Source organism: Benincasa hispida, chromosome 1 (assembly GCF_009727055.1).
Source record: "Benincasa hispida cultivar B227 chromosome 1, ASM972705v1, whole genome shotgun sequence".
In the NCBI taxonomy this organism is placed as follows: Eukaryota; Viridiplantae; Streptophyta; class Magnoliopsida; order Cucurbitales; family Cucurbitaceae; genus Benincasa; species Benincasa hispida.
In genome coordinates, this window is record NC_052349.1 from 91831155 (window position 1) to 91840203 (window position 9049).

Consider the following 9049-nt stretch of genomic DNA (forward strand, 5'->3'; position numbering starts at 1 on the left):
TATATCATTTGTTTGCAATAAAGTATTTGTCTCAAAGAGTGGTATTAATAGATGTTCACCAATAAACGAAAACAACTTATATGTGCTAAGACCCTTAGCATCTAAAATACTCCATAACGTTGAAATGTTCAACACTGCAACTACATAAGACAAAAGATTTAAAGTTCTCCAAAGAAAATGTCTATCTTTATACCTAAGACTAGGTCACCCAAATCTCATAGGGATTGAGAGATTTGTCAAGAATGGACTTCTAAAAGAGTTAGAAGAAAATTCCTTGCATGTATTTGAATCTTGTCTAGAAGGTAAAATGACTAAGTGGCCTTTTACTAGAAAAGGTGACAGAGCCAAAGAACCTTTGGAACTTGTACATTAAGACCTCTGTGATCTGATGAATATTAAGATAAGATGAGGGTTTGAATATTTCATCAATTTTGTAGATCATTATTCAATATATGGGTATGTTTACCTAATACAACACAAGTCTGATGCTATTGAAAATTTCAAGAAGTACAAGGATGAAGTTGAAAATTTATTAGGTAAAAAAATCAAAACATTTTGATCTGATCAATGTGGAAAGTATATGGATATGGGATTCCAAAATTATTTGATAGAATATGGAATCATATTGCAACTCTCAGCATCAGGTACACCTCAATAAAATGGTGTATCTAAAAGGAGAAATAGAACCCTGTTAGACACGGTTCAATCAATAATGAGTTATGCCTCTCTACCTAACTCGTTCTGGGTTATGCAGAGGAGACTGCAGCCTATCTATTCAATCAAGTTCCATTAAAAAGTGTTTTTGGAACACCTTTTGAGATATGGAGAGGTCGTAAAAGTAGTTTATGACATCTCAGGATTTGGGGGTGTCCAGCCCATGTGCTAGTTACTAACCCAAAAAAATTGGAGCCATGTTCAAAGTTGTGCCCTTCTGTAGAATACTAAAAAAAAACGATAGGTGGTCTCTTTTATGATCCAAAAGAGAATAAAGTATTTGTATCAACAAATACTACTTTCCTAGAGGAAAACCACATTAAGAAGCATAAATCAAGAAGTAAAATTGTATTAAAGGAGCTTTTCAAAGAATCTACTGAATCTTCAACAAGGGTTGCTGAAGAACCAAGCATTTCAACAAGAGTTGTTAATGTTGCTTCATCTAAACATACACATCCTCCTCAAGAGTTGAGGGACACTCTATTAAAGCCTAGTAGCTATACTCTCCTCATTGTAGATATACTTTTGCCCACTTGATTTAACCATGATTAGTAAGTCGATCATTCACATGTTATTCGTAATTATAGCTGGATCAAAATTACCATTTTATCCCTATAATTACATCTTGCTCTTTAAGTCCCACTAATCCTTTAATGTGTTGGGATTGTTGTCCTAAATTTCTTGTAATCTCGTAGTTTGTAAACTTTGTATAAACATATTGCTGTTAATAAAATAAGTGTTATTTTATAAGCATATACTCAATCAATAAACTAAGATCTGAGGTTATTTCATGTAATTTAAACAAGTATGTAGGGACATACAAGTGGATGTTGTTTAAATAATAACCTAAACAGTCTATAGTAAATGGATAAGGTTGGGTACCTTATCTTGGTGACACTACGGATGCCTGCTTTGTAAGTGTTACAAGTATTGTAAAGTGCTACAAATGATATGATCCTGATCATTCATGTGAAGATATGTGAGCTGGGACATCCTATACAAAGATTTTGTATAAGACCAGACCACGAAATAATTAGTCTCTTTATATAACGTCGTTAATAGTAGAGACTTATATTTCACTAGGATGACCATAGGTGACATGACCTGAATCCTAAGTGAGTTGTGAACTCCTGCTCATGAAGGCGGTCCTTTGATTTGTATGGGTGAGAATGATTGCCAACTCAACAAGGCTATCATTTTGGGGATTCGTCTGACTAGGGAGCTGGGAACATAGCTACACGAGACGGAATTAACTCCTTCCTTGATGCAAGGGCAAGTAGATAAATTACTCTCTTAAGAGTTGATTCCGAATCTTAAACATAGTAGGTCACACCCTTTCCTGACCCGAGAGGGACTTGGTCATAGTTGGACTATGACTTATTTCTCATTAAAGAGATCAGTAGTACTTAAGGAGTTAGATGTAACTAGTGGGGCAAAACAGTAATTTTGGCCCAACTGTGCTTATGAGCAATTTGTGAGGGTCATCGCACTATTGATTGGTTATATCCAATGAACACATAAATTTATCTGTATTGCGAGGAGTGCAGCTGTCGGTCTTTAGTGGAGCGAGCGGCAGTTAATGGATGTTGGGTAATTTAATTAAAGAGTTTGATTAATTATCTGAGTATCGTTGAAGCTTCAATCTACAGGTCCATAAGGTCCCCTCTGCAGTTCAACATAGATTTAGTTGAGAATTAATTTTGGATTAATTTGAAGTGTTCAAATTAATTGAGGAAATTAATTATATATGATATAATTAATTAAATTGATTATATATGTGATATAATTAATATAATATTTTTGATACATTATAATTTAAGGTAATATGAGAGAAATTTGAATATGATTCAATTACTAATTATATGAATGAGATTCATGTAATTAAATTTAATATATATATAATTTATATTGAGAGGAATTAAATATTTGGATATGATCCAAATATCAATTATTGGGATGAGATTCATATAAGTGAATTTAATATAAATTGGATTTATATTAAATGTCATGTATTGTTGAGAGAAAATAAAATCTATAGGTTATGTTGTATTTGATGCAATATAAAACTATAGGTTATATGTTATATTTGATATAACATATAGTGTTTATGTATATAAAAATTAGTTATTATATATATTATTAATTTAATTGAAATTAAAGGGAAGGAGTTACAACTCCTTTCCCTTAATTCTCTCAGTTAATTTACGTGGAATGTGGTTGGAGATTCATCTTTTTCCTTAATTCTCTCAGAGAGAAAGGTTCTCTCTGAAAGAATCACACTAAAGAGAAACGTTCTATGAAAAATCCCTCTCTTCCTCTCCATCTCCTTCCCTCTTCCAAGGATTCAAGCAAAGCCCACAACTCTTGCTTGAATCCTTTATCCCAAGAGAATACAAAGAGTTCTAAAGTGGTGGTGTCCCTTTAAGGAGTTCCGTGTGGAGAAGGTGATTCGTTCGTGTTTTGTTCGATGGAGTTCTTGAAGAAATGGTTCTTCAAAGGTAAGGGTTTCTGAAATCNAACTTAATTTAAATTAATTAAAGGGAAGGAGTTACAACTCCCTCCCACTCATTCTCTCAGTTGATTTACGTGGGTTGTGATAGAATGATGGTGATTTGTTAGATTCATCTTCTTCCTCAATTCTCTCTGAGAGAAGAGTTCTCTCTTAGAAAAATTTATAGAGAAGAAAAGTTATTCTCTTCCCTCTCTTCCTCTCTATCTCCTTCCCTCTTCCAAGGATTCAAACAAAGCCCACAACTCCTGATTGAATCCTATATCCTAAGAGAATACAGAGGGTTCTCAAGTGGTGGTGTCCCTTTTGAAGAAGGAGATCCGCGTGGAGAAAGTGACTTGTTCGTGTTTTGTTCGAGGGAGTTCTTGAAGAAAGTGTTCTTCAAAGTTAAGAGTTTCTGAAACCCTTGCTATAATTTATGTAAATGCATATCTTGTTCTTTTTTTACTTTAAAACTTACATTCAATGAAAAATGAAATTTGGGTCAATCTTGCTTCCACTCAAAGGATCTTTTTAAAAAATTTCCTTCATAATGAACAATTGGTTTGTTGTCTAACTAACAAACCGAATCCCTTCAGGCCAATGAGAAGGTGAGGCATTTGTTCAAGACCCGGAGTCAGCATTTAAGAAAACAACCTATCTACTATCACTAGAGTCGGGTAGGAATGAATTCCATCTTGTAGGATTATGTCCCCAGCTATCTACCCGGTCTTACCCCTAAAATGGGAGGCTTATTGAGTTGACGATGTTAAGCCACTCTCACCCATGCAGATTAAAGGATAATCCCAAAAAAACAAGATTTCATGTTACCTTGGTCATCGAATTGAAATAGTTAGTCTCATCATTTAAAGTAAAAGTGACTATTTCATGGTCTGACCTTATGCAAACTCATTGCGTAAGATACCCCACTTGCATGTCTCTACATGAACAATTCAGGATCACATCATTTGTAACACTTTACAACTATTGTAACAATTATAAAGTGGGTCGTATCCATAATGTCCCCAAGATAAGGTATCTAGTCTTATCCCTATACTATAGACCATTATAGCTACTACTTAAACTTGATCCATTTTTATGTCTCCAAATACAGTTCAAGTATTCATTCTATAGCCAGGGGTTCTTATTTTATTGAATTTAGGTTTAATTAGTGCAATTCATACATTCAATAATAATTTTATTGAATAAATAACATCTTTATTGCAAATAGAATATGTCTAATGTTTACAAACCACGAGTTTCAGAACATACGACAGAACAAACTTCCACTTGGACTGACACTCCAGTTGATTACATATACAATGTTGAGCGTGAGAGAAAGAACGTATATACAATAAACTAGGGCATTTCATACCCTAATTTCTCCCACTTGCCCTATATTTACATAACTCATAGTCCTAGACACATTAGGTGACCTTCAAACACTTTAGCCGAGAGGTCTTTGTAAACGGATCAGCTAAGTTATCTTCTGAGGCTATCTGCATGACGATCACGTGTCCTCGATATACTATCTCCCTGATGAGATGGTATTTGTGCTCAATGTGTTTAATGCGCTTATGGCTTCTGGGTTCTTTAGAATTTGAAACTGCTCCACTATTATCACAATAGAGGGTGATAGGCAAATGCATATTTAGAACCATATCCAAATCTGTTAATAACTTTTTAAGCCATATTGCTTCCTTTGTCGCTTCACATGCAGCCATATACTCTACTTCTATAGTGGAGTCAACAATACAACTTTACTTTATACTCCTCCAGACTAAGCTCCTCCATTTAAAGTGAACACTGATCCCACTGTTGATTTCCTTGAATCTACATCGATCTGAAAATCAGAGTCAATGTATAATGTAAGGATCAGATCCTTATTGCCATATACAAGTATATAGTCCCTTGTTCTCCAAAGATACTTGAGGATATTTTTAATGGCAATCTAATGATCATATCTATGATTAGACTAAAACTTGTTGATGATTCCCCACTGCATAGTATATGTCATGTCATGTACACAACATGGCATACATCAGACTACCAACTGCTGATGCATAGGGAATGCATTTCATATCCTCAACTTCTTGAGGTGTCTTATGATACTGTACCTTAGACAGATGAATTCCATGCCTGAAAGGTAGCAAACCCTTATTGAAATTCTACATTTTATATCTAGACAACATCTTGTCTATATAAGATGCCTTAGATAAGCTAACGTTATGTTCTTGCGATTTTGGATGATTTAGATTCCAAGAACTTATGAGTTTCTCCCAAACCTTTCATTTTGAATTGAGTTGCTAGTTATTTCCTAATGTCTCAGGAATCCTACATCATTCCCAGTGAGTAGGATGTCATCGACATACAATATTAAGAATGCTACAGTTTTGTTGACAATATTCTTGTAAACACAAGGTTCATCATCGTTTTGTTCAAAGCCATAAGATTTGATCGTAGTGTCAAATCTTATATTTTAGATCTAGACGCTTGTTTTAACCCATAAATAAATCGTTTTAGCTTGTAAACTTTTTGTTCTTGACCTTGTTCAATGAACCCCTTTGGTTGAGCCATATAGATACTCTCCTCAAGGTGACCATTCAGAAAGGCTATCTTAACATCCATTTTCCAGATCTCATAATCATAAAAAGCAGCTATGGACAAAAGTATCCTTATTGACTTTAGCATGGCAATAGAATAGAAAGTTTCTTCATAGTCTATCCTCTCTCTTTGGGTAAACCCTTTTGCCACAAGTCGAGCCTTAAAGATCTGTACCTTACCGGCTTGGTCTCATTTCCTCTTGTAGATCCATCTGCAACCAATAGGTTTCATCCCATGCGGTTGATCTACAAGTTTCCAGACCGAATTGAAGTACATAGAGTCCATTTCGAGGTCCATGGCTTTTATCTACTGGTCTTAGTCTACATCTTCCATTGTCTGTTCAAAGGTCAATGGATCATCTAAACCATCATCAGGTATGATGACCTGAGTTTCTATTAAATTTTTGTAATGGTCAAACTGTTAAACAACCCTCTCATTACATTGAGGCTCCCTCAACTCTTAGGAAGGATAAGACTGACCGAATGTACCAACTCCATCAACAACTCTTGTTAAAATACCAGCATGATCAACAACTCTTGTTAGTTTATTGTAGCTTCTTTTGAAATTTCATTCAATACTAGCTTAATGTGAGGTTGATGATTCATGATGTGGTATTCTTCTAAGAATGTAGCGTTTGTCGATCCAAACATTTTATCTATTGGGGTTGATGCTCTACATCTCATAGGGTCCTATAGTTTATAAACATTTGTATGAACAAACATTTGGTGATTTATAATATGAGATATTTTATTCACTTCTGTCTATGAATATATGAGATATTTTAGTTGCATTAACCACAAACCAATAAACTAAGATCCCTGGTTATCGTTGTAACTTAAGCATGTATATGGAGACATACAAGTGGATCGTACTTTAAGCGATAACCTAAATGGTCTGTAGTATATGGATAAATAAGGGAAACCTTATTTTGGTGACACTACGAGTGTGGCCTGCTTTGTGGATGTTATAAGTATTGTAAAGGGCTACAATTAATTTGATCCTGACCATTCATGTATTAGACATGCGAGCAAGGATGCTCTATACAAAGGAGTTTGTATAAGACCTGAGCACAAAATGTTTAGTCTCGTTATATAACGCCGTTCATGACAGAGACTTTCATTTCACTAGGATGACCATAGGTAACATGACCTTAATCCTGAATAAGTTGGGAATTCCTGCCTATGAGGTCGGTCCTTTGATTTGCATGGGTGCAAGTGGCCAAATCGCAGACTCAAACCTACCACTTGTGGAATTCATCTGATTGGGAAGCTGAGAACTCAGCTACACAAGAAAAAATTCACTCCTTCCCTAAAGTAGGGGTAAGTAGATAAATTGCTCCCTTAAGGGCTGATTCTGGGACTTGAACAATATGGCACCACACCTTCTCTTGGCTCGAGAAGGATTTACTCATAGTGGAACTATGATGTATTGTTCATTAGAGGAATCAGTGGCACTTAAGAAGTTAGATGTAACTATAGGGGCAAACGATAAATTGGCCTAGCTGTACTTATAAGCAATTTGTGAAGGGTCATCATACTGTTGATTGGTTATATCTAATGTTCACAAAAATATATATCTGTAGTGCAAATAGTACAACTGTCAGTCTTTAATAGAGTGCCCAACTGTTAACGAATGGTGGATATTGTGATTAAGAGTTTAGTCAGTTATTCACGTATCATTGGAGCTTCAAGCTACAGGTTGATAAGGTCCCCTACGTAGCTCAATGAATTCATGTTGAGAATCAGTTTTTGGGTTAGTTTGAAGTGTTCAAATTAACAAGAGGAAATTTGATTATATATGATATAATTAAATTAGTTCAATTATAAATTATATATGATATAATTGATTTGATGTATTTGATACATTATTAAATTGAGGAATTAATATAAATATGATTTATATTAAATGCCATAAAGAAGAAAAAGAACTATGGTTAATATATTGCATATGATGTGATATTAAAATTATAGGTTATAAATATAATATGATAAATTAGTTATTATATTTATTTATAATAAATTAATTATGAGATAATTGATTTTCGATTTTTTCTCCTAATAACCAACTTAGTGGGAAGTTTTAATAAGTTTTTTTATAACTGATGGATAAAATGAAATTGCTTTCATTTTTTCAATTCACGGCATGCAAAGCAAGTTAATCAAATAACTTGTCAAGAGAGAATAGAAAATGATCGAACGAGTATTCTATACGATAGCTACTCGCTTCTAAACGAACGAGTACCCAAGTCTAAAGGATAGACTTCTGTCTTCTCCCACTTACTCGATCGTCTGGTTCCTCTTTCCCTCTACCAAATCCAAACAGAGCCCACACCTCCTGGATTCTCACACCGAGAATACCAAGGTAGCCTCGTGGTAGTGTCAAGTTCCTGTTTGAGGGTCGAGGATCGAGTTTCACTCGTTGCTGATCGAGGATATTCTAGAGGCGTGTTGCGTTCGTGCTGTTGGGCGCCTTGTTGGTTTTGATCAAGGAAATACTAGAAGAAAAGGTTCTTCAAGGGTATGTTTACTCGATCTCTTTGTCTTTACTTTTGTAGCATGTTGTAATTTACTTGTTATGCATAATTGTGTTGTTAGATTGTAAATGTTCATGTTCTTTCACAACGAGATTTGGAACGATCTGCTTCCACTCATTAGTTCTCTAGTTTTAGAGTTTCTTCATTATCATCTTAAGGATCATAAAACAGACCACCTTTTGATTCCTTGGGGTAACCTACAAATAAACATAGTTTTAAACGATGTTCCAATTTCTTTCAATTTTGCACCAACACGTGTGTCAGGCATCCCCAAATTCTGAAATGATGTAAACTACCTTTACGCCCTCTCCATAATTCATAAGGTGTTTCTGAAACACTTTCTGAAGGAACCATGTTCAAAATATATACAACAGTTTATATTGTGTATCCCCAAAATGAATTAGGCAATTAAGCATAGCTCATCATAGATTGAACCATGTCTAACAGGATTTTATTTTTCCTTTCCAATACACCATTTTGCTGGGGTGTACTAGGTGCTGTGAGCTGAGACTGGATTTCGTGTTCTATTAAATAGTCTTGGAATCTTAAGTCCATGTACTCTCCATCTCAATCTGATCGAAATGTTTTAATCTTTTTACCTAATAGGTTCTCAACCTCAGCCTTGTACTCGTTAAACTTTTCATGGGTTTCAAACTTATGATGCATTAGGCAAATATAGCCATACCTTGAATAATCATCAATAAAAACTA